The following is a 9790-nucleotide window of genomic DNA, read 5'->3' as shown; positions in this document are numbered from 1 at the left end:
TTCTCGTTTCAACATACTGATACTATCCGTATATATCAATAATTGATTAGATAAGCATTAATCAGTTAAAATCCATAACCAAAATTTTTCGAGTTAATAAAGCAAAACAAAACTGCATGGTTACGACAACTAAGACAAAAATGTGCAGGTGAGTCACATTTGGATCTATCAGTTGTCCAGCTTATCACAAAATGATAAGAATACCAACAACAGTACCAAGGAAAAAGCTCATCTTTAAAAATATCATACTGATAAGGCGTGAATGCCTGAAGTGCAGTTACAGTCATCGTTCGCTCGTTGCATGATTTTAGGTGATATATCATCCAAAAAGCATGCTGCAATGTATCAGGATATAGTTCAATGACATTATATTGTTAAAACGTTGATCTAATCTAGTAGGCTATTTTTCATTTAAAAAAAGCCTCAATACCATCTCAACTATGGATGGCTGGGATGAGATTGTATCGCAACCAGTGAATAGCTGTAGACCAAAGTGGAGCAATAGTACGCACACAGACAAATAGACTTAACACTCGTAAGTTTTTCATCAAACATGCATTTAACGGTCAATTTGAAATTTTCTTAGTTGGTACTACCCACGCGTATGACGCGCATAGCCGATTCCCTTGCTTTAGGCCGTGGGCCTGACATTCACCACTCTGATATTTTGACCAGGCTTCCGGAAATCTCACGCGTACACAAATGCGACAGCGAGGTGTGAGACGGAGCGCCGCATGACTTTCACATCCATCGTGTGCTACATTAATTGTACAAAAGAAAGACCAGAACGATGCGCGTGACAAGCTACAAACTCTCAACAAATTTGGGCGTTTCAAATTCAATTTTTTTTTTGTCTCATCGTATTGCTCTCTCAACGCGACGCAAGTATTCAATCACATGCGACTCAGAGACGTTGAGACACGCATAGACTGAAGCAAGAAAACAGCTGGAAGATCCGTATCAACGCGGCAGACCCAGGTCATCATTTTTCCTCACTCAAAATCTCCCAGACTTGTTCCGTCGGTGAATAATAAGAAGTGGTGGAATGGTCGAAAGAGGTAGTCTACCTGGGCTTAACACTAGACATCAAGCTGATTTTCAGGGAGCACGTTGACAAAACCAAAATCAAGTGTAACATCTTTTTAAGATCACTGTATTCACTCATCAACAGGAGGTCTACTCTATCCCTGAAAAATAAGCTTGTTGTCTACAAACAAATCATCCTTCCCGTAATAGAATACGGGATGCCAATCTGGGAGAGTTGCGCCAAATGCCATCACCTCAAGCTCCAAAGGATCCAGAACAAGATCCTTAGGATTGTCCTAAACAGTCCCCCGCGGACTAGAAATTCCTAGATGCACCTCCTGGCTGGAATTCAGACATTAGGAGAGTATTCATCCTGGAAAGGTTCAGAGACACCTGTCTGAGATCAAATCATCAGATCATACGTGATCTAGCACGTTAGGTTAAGTTATACTCATAGATAGGTAGATTTTCACTTTTTTTCAATTCAAACAAAATACACCCCCAAAGGGGTATTCTGTAAACTTGTTGAAAGCTGCAAATATTAAATTAGAATATCAAATTAGACAAAGATGAAGAACCAGGTAGGCTAATCAATTGAAATGTGAAAATCAATGTACTATCCTAATTAACAGAAATAAACATAATTTTACTACTATCACTACTACTGAAGCAAGAAGAACCAAACAAACCGTCAAACGCTGAACCAAATGACCAAAGTAAATAAACATTTCTGTTCGCTCACTTCACCAGAAAGGAGTATTGTTCTCAATGATAAAATTCTTTAATTATTTTCACGAAATATTTGATATCTGTTATTTCAAACGTAATTATTCAAATCGACATATCTGTTTTTTTTTTAAATAATCACATCAACAAAAGATGCGTCTTAACTGCTAACTCACCCACGCAAACAAACACCATCATCAGGTAGGGGAATCTTTTCCCTACTAGCTGGTGTTGTTAGTTTCTGTGAGTGAGCTAGCAGTTGCCACAAATCGTCGATTGAAGTGATTGTTAACAAAATAAAATACGTCGATTTGAATAGTTAAGCTTGATTTATTAATTTATTGTTGATTCAATTAAATCTTTTTCATTAGGTACCATTTAGTTTTATGGTAATGAAAATGATTGCGCTACAAGCAAAACAGTAAAATATGACAAAAGTTCTAATATTTATACTGTCATTGAGCGACTGTCATCTCTCGTCTTCGATTTATTTTTGCAAAATGTTGCCGCGTACTTCATTTTTATTCAGTTCCGGTTGAACGTTCAAATTTTCTGAACAGCATTGCGGCATTGTATGAAAACATGGTTTGCCAGTGACATTGCCAAAGGATCCTTCAAAAACCGTGCTGCTGTTTCGACAGAAATTTTCATTGTGCGTTGCATTGAAACATCTCAATGCGCTGTTTCGTATGCCTTGTATACGAACTGGAAGGTGGGTGTCGCTCGACTCTCGCGGTCCCATCATTTGTGATGTTGTCGGGAAACGAGAGAAGTTTGTTCACAGAAGACTTGTTTCCCTTTTCACATACTTACTTACCTTACCAATCAGGCTAAGGCCTTGTTGTCCTCTGCTGTCCGAAGAAGTCGTCTCCACTCTACTCGATCCATGGCCACAGTTCGCCAGCCTCGTAGTCTGCGAAGGGTCCGCAGGTCACCTTCTACTTGGTCGATCCACCTTGCCCGCTGCGCGCCTCTTCTTCTTGTTCCTGTTGGGTCGCTTTCTAGAACCATTTTCACTGGGTCGTCGTGCGGCATTCTTACGACGTGCCCAGCCCACCGTAGTCGCCCAATTTTTGCAATGTGGACGATGGATGGTTCTCCCAGCAGCTGGTGCAATTCGTGGTTCATTCGCCTCCTCCACGTTCCGTCATCCATCTGCACTCCACCGTAGATGGTACGCAACACCTTCCGTTCGAAAACACCAAGGGCGCGTTGGTCCTCCACGAGCATAGTCCAGGTCTCGTGGCCGTAAAGGACCACCGGTCTAATCAGCGTCTTGTAGACAGTCAACTTCGTGCGGCGGCGAATTTTATTCGACCGGAGCGTCCTCCGGAGTCCAAAGTAGGCACGATTCCCTGCCATAATGCGTCTTTGAATTTCTCTGCTGGTATCATTTTCGGCGGTCACCAGTGAGCCCAAATACACGAACTCATCGACCACCTCGATTTCGTCACCGTCAATCTGAACTCGGGGTGGGAGGCTAACATTGTCTTCCCTAGAACCTCTTGCTTTCATATATTTTGTCTTTGATGCGTTGATGGCAAGTCCAATCCGTCTAGCTTCAGCCTTCAGTCTGATGTACGTTTCCGCCATCATCTCAAAGTTCCGTGCCATAATGTCAATGTCATCGGCGAAACCAAGGAGCTGGATGGACTTCCTGAATATCGTGCCACTCGTGTCTATCCCAGCTCTTCTGATCACACCTTCTAACGCGATGTTGAACAGCAGACACGAAAGTCCATCACCCTGCCGTAACCCCCTTCGAGATTCAAAGGGACTCGAGAGTGTCCCCGATACTCGAACAACGCACGTCACTCGATCCATCGTCGCCTTGACCAATCGCGTCAGTTTATCCGGAAATCCGTACTCGTGCATAATCTGCCATAGCTGATCTCGATCGATTGTGTCGTATGCGGATTTGAAATCGATGAACAAATGATGTGTGGGCACGTTGTATTCGCGGCATTTCTGCAGAACCTGCCGAATCGCGAAAATTTGGTCCGTGGTAGCGCGGGCACCCATGAATCCCGCCTGGTATTGCCCCACGAACTCTCTTGCATATGGTGACAGACGGCGGCATAGAATTTGGGAGAGTACCTTGTAGGCGGCGCTCAGCAGTGTGATCGCGCGGTAGTTGCAGCAATCCAACTTGTCGCCCTTTTTGTAGATTGGGCATACGACACCTTCCATCCACTCCTCCGGTAATATCTCCTCCTCCCAAATCTTGGCAATTACCCAGTGCAGCGCTCTAGCCAGTGCTTCACCACCGTATTTCAATAGCTCACTTGGTAGTTGATCTACACCAGTTGCTTTGTTGTTCTTCAGCCGACCGATCTCCTCCTCAACTTCTTGAAGATCAGGGGCCGGTAGCCTGTCGTCTTCTGCGCGTGCTCCAAGGTCTGTTGCCGTGCCACCTTCGTTTTCTGCTGCTTCACCGTTGAGGTGCTCGTCATAGTACTGCTTCCATCTCTCAATCACCTCACACTCGTTCGTGAGAAGGTTACCGTCCAAGTCCTTGCACATATCGGCTTGCGGCACGTAGCCTTTGCGCGAACTATTTAGCTTCTCGTAGAACTTCCGTGTGTCGTTTACGCGGTACAGATTTTCCATCGCCTCGCGATCTCGATCTTCCTGCTGACGCTTCTTCATTCGGAAAACCGAGTTTTGTCTGTTCCGCGCTTGTCTGTATCGCTCCACATTCAATCTCGTGCGGTGTTGCAGCATTCTCACCCGTGCTGCATTCTTCTCCTCTACTAACAGTTTGCATTCGCCGTCAAACCAGTCATTTCTTCGGTCCGGGATTGCAGTACCTAGTGCCGCTACAGCAGTACTACCTATGGCTGAACGGATGTCCCTCCAGCCATCTTCAAGAGAAGCTGCGCCAAGCTGCTCTTCCGTGGGTAGTGCAACTTCCAGCTGCTGCGCGTAGTCCTGGGCAACTCCGGTGTCCCGTAGTTGCTCAATGTTGGGTCGTGGCGTTCGACTTCGACGTGTGTTATGCACCGTCGAGAGTTTTGAGCGCATGCATACTGCAACTAGGTAGTGGTCCGAATCTATGTTCGCACTGCGGTACGTGCGGACGTTGATAATGTCGGAGAAGAATTTCCCGTCGATTAGAACGTGATCGATTTGGTTTTCTGTGTGTTGGTCAGGTGATCTCCAGGTGGCTTTGTGGATATCCTTGCGGGGAAAAAAGGTACTTCGAACTACCATACCCCGGGAGGCTGCAAAGTTCACGCATCGTTGGCCGTTGTCGTTCGATACGGCATGCAGGCTGTTTGGCCCGATTGCCGGTCTATACATTGCCTCCCGTCCTACCTGAGCGTTCATGTCGCCGATGACGATTTTGACGTCCCGTTGCGAACAGCCGTCGTACACCTGCTCCAGCTGCGCATAGAACGCTTCTTTCTCGTCGTCGGGTCTCCCTTCGTGTGGGCAGTGCACGTTGATGATGCTGTAGTTGAAGAAACGGCCCTTAATCCTCAACTTGCACATCCTCGCGTTGATCGGCTGCCAACCAATCACGCGTTGGCGCATCTTACCCAGCACTACAAAGCCGGTTCCCAGCTCGTTGGTGGTGCCACAGCTCTGGTAGAAAGTAGCCGCTCGATGCCCGCTTTTCCATACCTTTTGTCCCGTCCAGCAAAGTTCCTGCAGTGCTACGACTTCGAAGTTGCGTGGTTGAAGTTCGTCATAGATTAACCTATCGCAACCCGGGAAGCCGAGCGATTTGCAGTTCCATGTTCCGAGTTTCCAATCGTAGTCCTTATTTCGTCGCGTAGGTCTGTGCCGATTGTTCCGATCCGTATTTCTTTCTTCGGTATTTGCAACTTTGTTTTTTTTTCCAGGGCGGCTTGTTGGGCCTGCCCCAACCCCCTGTCTCGCCGGGGGACCATCGTGCACAGCTCTGTTTAGAGTCCCACGCTGGCACTAGGACGGTGATCAGCCGCTCCTAACATGGAGAACAGACGCCGTTTTGAGCCGCACCTCCATGGTGAGCAGACGCTCAGGTTTGGTGAAGCATTTCCTCTATCACCGTACTATGGTTACCGCGCCAGTGTTCGCGTCGCACCTCTTCACTTTGCTATTGCCGGACTGGCAACATTGCCCAGGCTACGCCAACCAGCTGTGTCCATGTTTCAGCTGGTAGTCTTTTGTTATCATATGACTCGAGGAGGCGTGAAGTAGGAACTTGTGAGGACCAGGGCTAGGTATTCCGCTCCTTCCAGGTTGTCAACTCACCATTTTGTAGCCCATGTGGCTTTTGAAATGGGGTAAAGTTTTTAGATGGTTCCAAATATATCTTCTAGTATACAGTATGCAAAAAAAGTTCATCCACCCCCCTACCAATTGACAATTTTTTTGTTTTTCTGGTGAAAATCAGTTTAATTTTATGAGTGCTCCTCCATGATTTATCAATTTATGTTTATTTATCACATTGCCATTGAAAATATGGCGTTTATATCTTTTCTCGAGATTTCATGTGATACATTATGAAAAAATGTAAAAAATTACGCAAAAAAAGTTTATCCACCCCCAAACGGATACTACGATTTAAGTGTGTTTTACGGAGTTTTAGTGTGTATTCTGCAACTTTTCCGAATGCAAACATTGTGTCTAGCTGTCATTTAGTGCTATTGAAGTTTTCGTGCTCAAAATTTCAGTTTCGTTTTCAAAATTTGGAAATTATTTGTTGCAAAATGCCCAAAAAAAGCACAAATTTCGAACAGTATCCGAAATTTGATTATTGAACATCACAAAACTGGCAAAAGCTACTGGTCCATGAAATGTGGTTCTGGGCCCACTTCAATCTCTTTTTGATATTTTTTACGGACAACCATGGCTTCTTAAGAGCTACTCTGGAGATTCACGCAGGCCCGTTACAGCACACATGGTTGCTCCTTTCACCGCTCGCTGCCTACGTATTATCATTATGTAGGTACAGCTACAACATATATTAATAGTATAATCACAATTAATACCAATAGTATCATGAAGTTCTTTTTTGCTATAATATGCAAGGTAAAAGCACAAACGAAGTGACAGACGGAGCGGCTCGAAAACTTTGGTGACTAACCTGCTATTGCAATTTTTCAGTGTACCACATGGCAACACCACTACTACTGGATTGAACCACATGGCAACACTACTACTGGATTGAACTAGCATTTTCATCAAATGTACTAGAATATTTTGGTTCTATCTCTTTCACTCTACTCAAAACTGAAATGCATAAAAAAATGACAAAATGATACACTCTTTGCACACTGTCAAAGAATCATTGTGCACAAAATCAACTTTGTGCAAAACCAAACAAAAATACTATCCCATCTGGTGGATGATGGCACAAGCTTCTAAGAAAATTCTATTACAGCGAACCACATTATTTTAATTGATTTATTCGCCAGTTAGTCGTCTGTCACTTCGTTTGTGTTCAAGATTGCACTCGTATAACTCCCCGAGGAAAATTTTGAAACCATCATCACTTTCATAGTTCTTCTATTCTCCACGAGTGCCAACTTTGATTTGCCAATGCAAATCGACGTATTTGATTTTGTAAACAATCACTTCAATCGATGATTTGTGGAAACTGCTAGCTCACTCACAGAAACTAACAACACCAGCTAGTAGGGAAAAGATTCCCCTACCTGATGATGGTGTTTGTTTGCGTGGGTGAGTTAGCAGTTAAGACGCATCGTTTGTTGATGTGATTATTTAAAAAAAGCAGATACGTAACGCTTGAAATAACAGATATTAAATATTTCGTGAAATTATCATCATTGAAAACAATACTCCTTTCTGGTGAATTGAGCGAACAGTAATGTTTATTTACTTTGCTCGTTTGGTTCAGCGTTTGACCATGTTTGACGATTCGTTTGGTTCTTCTTGCTTCAGCCTATGCGTGCAGGGACGCCAAAAATACACAATAATCTGTATTTATACAGATTTTTTAGCAGTTTTTAAACCAAGAATCTGTATATACAGATATACAGAGTTTTGGATTGGGTAAAAGAATATACAGATATTTTGAGGTATGTCTTTAATTCAGCTAAATTGTTGCGTTAGTCTTACTTTTATTTTACCGAAACCTTGCCTCGAGAGTGTAGAACTCAATGAACTGGATTACCGGGGTGAAGTAATCGGGCACACACAACTGCATGACACCACTGTACGTACATGCAACCTACGTCACAAATTGCATATATGTACGTTGTTTTTTTGGATTACTAATCTACACGGTAAGAAAAAAGTATAAGTTATAAGTAAGTTATATCACAAACGAAGTGACAGACGACTTACTGGCGAAGAAATCCATTAAAATAATGTGGTTCACTGTAATAGAATTTTCTTGGAAGCTTGTGCCATCATCCACCAGATGGGTTAGTTTTTTTGTTTTGATTTGAACAAAGTTGATTTTGTGTACAATGATTCTTTGACAGTGTGCAAAGAGTGTATCATTTTGTCATTTTTTTATGCATTTCAGTTTTGAGTAGAGTGAAAGAGATAGAACCAAAACATTCTAATACATTTGGTGAAAATGCTAGTACAATCCAGTAGTAGTGTTGCCATGTGGTACAATCCAGTAGTAGTGGTGTTGCCATGTGGTACACTGAAAAATTGAAATAGCAGGTGCGTTTTACTCACCCGGGGTGACAGTGCGTCAAACCCTCGGTCAAACCTGACACTCCCTTATTATCCCTGCATGCGGCGCGCGCGATGCTGTCGGTGGCCAACAATCAGTGTACAGTGAGATCATGGATTATCATTTGTGTTACGATAATCCACTGATATGATAACAGTCACTGTGTAATGTATCCCGAAATCTAAGAGATTTTTGTCTTCGGAAAAGTTGTTCTGGAGTTCAAATACCGTATTTTTGGAACCGGAATGACGTGTAGGTGTCGAAAATCAATGTCTGCCGCCATTTTGAAATCCAATATGACAGTCGTTGGTTGTAGAAAAACTATCAAATACCCTGCAATATGGGTATTTTTGGAACCGGGATGACGAGTAGATGTCGAAAATCAATGTCTGCCGCCATTTTGGAATCCAATATGGCGGCAATTGGTTTCAGAAAAACTATCAAATACCCTATAATAGGGTATTTTTGGAACCGGGATGACGAGTAGATGTCGAAAATCAATGTCTGCCGCCATTTTGGAATCCAATATGGCGGCAATTGGTTTCAGAAAAACTATCAAATACCCTATAATAGGGTATTTTTGGAACCGGGATGACGTGTAGATGTAGAAAATCGATGTCCACCGCCATTTAAGAATCCAAGATGACGGCTATTGGTTTTAGAAAAAAAAAAGCAGTCAAAATGGCAGTGTGCATCGATTTTTGACATCTACACGTCATTCCCGTTAAAAAATGCCCATATTGTAGGGTATTTTTTTTTTTCTAAAATCAATGACCGCTATCTTGGATTCCCAAATGGCGGCAGACATATTATGGGGCATTTGATTTGCCATGTCCTTCATGGGAAATTTTCAGTGACCACTGATGATCATGATGATGATCAGAGATGACCGCCATGATATGTAACACAAATGATAATCGCATTATCGTTTCCAGAACTGTTTTTGATACAGTTGTCATTCTTGCCTCTATCGCAAGAAATCTATTCTAATTGAAAGGTCCCGCTATTTATACTCTTCGGAGTGTTGGAAAACCCTCCAAACCTTCCTTAGCAACAAAAATAAGCAATGACACCGATAATGACCATGCATCAGAACCCTAGTCTTAAACGCTGAGACTGGAGAGTTATAACATGTTATAACGGTTGTCAACTAATTGCAACACAGAAACCACCATCAAGATAGCGCTATAACATGTTATAACTCTGTAGTCTGAACGTACTATTAACCACTTCAAACTAGGGAGCAACGAAAAGAAATAATATATTAAGAAATTACTAACAATAATGAAGAAACAGCTGTCTAATGGCATAGTTTGATGTAAAAATATAATTGTCCACTCTGACAGGTTTCCCAGAGGCATTCGGATTTTTGTTAAGAACGCCAAATTTAGCCAA

This window comes from Ochlerotatus camptorhynchus, unplaced genomic scaffold (genome assembly GCF_037179485.1).
Source record: "Ochlerotatus camptorhynchus isolate MF236.1 unplaced genomic scaffold, CSIRO-AGI_Acam_v1.1 ptg000794l, whole genome shotgun sequence".
NCBI lineage: Eukaryota > Metazoa > Arthropoda > Insecta > Diptera > Culicidae > Ochlerotatus > Ochlerotatus camptorhynchus.
Note: the sequence above shows the minus strand (reverse complement) of the source record.